General features: G+C 34.9%; 1 long non-coding RNA gene across 2 annotated transcripts in view; it reads right to left on the reverse strand.

Moving 5' to 3' along the window:
- Positions 1 to 51: 51 nt before the first annotated feature.
- LOC102213465 (uncharacterized) overlaps positions 52 to 1,749 on the reverse strand; it is a 4,544-nt gene continuing 2,846 nt past the window's right edge. The window contains exons 1-4 of one of the 2 annotated variants that reach the window (XR_312450.1): positions 1,279 to 1,733; positions 1,069 to 1,143; positions 437 to 559; positions 52 to 123 (exon numbers count right to left, since the gene is read on the reverse strand). This is a non-coding gene — a long non-coding RNA (uncharacterized LOC102213465). Of the gene's footprint in view, positions 124 to 436; positions 560 to 1,068; positions 1,144 to 1,278; positions 1,734 to 1,749 lie in introns of those variants that run through there. The other variant, XR_001290187.1, reaches the window with a different exon arrangement.

Consider the following 1,749-nt stretch of genomic DNA (forward strand, 5'->3'; position numbering starts at 1 on the left):
TTGATTTAGACTGAAGGTTAGAAACAATCAGCTGTATGTGCTTACCTGTCAGATTACTTTCACACTTCATTTTGTGATGTTCCAGGTTTTCGAGCTGTTTGTTCGTTCTAATTTTGTCAAATGCTGATTAAAAAAGAACAAATAAACCAGTCAGTCAGTGAGGTTTGTTTACACTGAAAGGATTTTTGTAGCTTTGTGTTTTCACTGTTTCTTTAGTTCTCATGTTTTCAACTGCTGATTTAAAAATGAGAGAAACAAACAAGAAAAACACTGAAAAGTTGGACACATCTTTAATTTGCTGCAACAAACTGAGCCAGTGTGCCAATCTGCAGTGTTTTACACCTTCACCGTAAATATTTTTCTCATTTGAGTTACAGAAAATCGGATTATTGATTTTTTTAAGTTAAGTAAGACGAAGGAAACCACACAAACTCACAGAGACGATAAATAACGATGAGAGCAGCTGCCAGCAGGATACAGAGAACCACCAGTGCCACTCTCTCTGTGGTGACCTTTGACCCTCTGTTTGATTTTTCATGCCGAGAGTCAGGAGCTTCACCTGATGAACATTTAGAGGAGACACAATGTGAGAGTTCAGAAAAATGTGTATTTATCAGTTACAACAGTTTAAACAGTTTGTCATGCTACAATACTTTAGTACTATTAAAGTACACTGAACTGTAGCTGAGTGTCAATACAAGAACATTAAAGATGATTAAGATGCTTTGAACAGGAAACACTTGAGTTAAAACATGTTAACATGTCACACATCCTTTTGGTCAGTTCCTGTTTTTGATCTTCACATCTTCATTTTGCTTTTAAACATTCTTTCTTCATCAATTACTTTTGACTGTTACATTTCTGATTTATGCAATAAATAAAGAAAAATAATTGATATGATTAGACAATGAATGTGGGCTCTACATATTTTTAAGTCATATACATATAATGTTGTTCTATTCCAGCACAAACATCATAACTTTAGTTAAAAGTCTGATGATGATCACTCAGATGTGACTGAGGCTCCGTCACCTTCCTGTTGTTTTACCACCACATTAATGTTCTTACCGTCTATGAAGCTCTGCGCACGACTCATCATGCTGAAACTTCAAGATCCTGACTTCAGACGTAATCCAACAGTCTCTGAATCACAAAACACAACAAAATGTTGAAATTATGTTTCCTTTATTATTTATCATAGATTCAATTCTTTATACATTTAACAGAAACTAAATGTAGCTTAGCTTTGATGCTTAATTTAATTGCTTCCTTACTCACTGTGGCTTCTGTTTTACAGCTTAAAAATCCCTGTTGGCCTGTTCCTAAAGAGGAGGGAGGAGGCTTCATCTACAGTCTGGCTCCTCCTGTCAGAATAACTGCTGTTTTTATAACTGAAGGAAGGTTTCTTTTTTTATTATTGAAATGTCTGTCCCTGTGGTACATTGTGCTGATCTCTTGCATACAAATGCAACAACAGTTTTATGAGTTGCATTGACCTCAGGAGACATGTCTGTGTAGGTTCTCAGTCACACAGGTCGTGGTAGAAGCGACTGGAGGTTTTTAAGTTTAGGAAACTTTTAATTTTTAAAAATACTCTATTTAATTTATTAATGGCTTAATTAGTTGTATTTTCTAATAAATTTGATGCTTTACCAGAAATCCCCCAACTTATATTAAAATGTTGATCAAAAACACTAAAGAAATGTGAATACTGTCAAAACAACCATTTAGGGGGTCAGTCATGACAAG

Source organism: Pundamilia nyererei, unplaced genomic scaffold (assembly GCF_000239375.1).
Source record: "Pundamilia nyererei isolate P.nyererei 1_Seehausen unplaced genomic scaffold, PunNye1.0 scaffold00725, whole genome shotgun sequence".
Lineage (NCBI taxonomy): Eukaryota > Metazoa > Chordata > Actinopteri > Cichliformes > Cichlidae > Pundamilia > Pundamilia nyererei.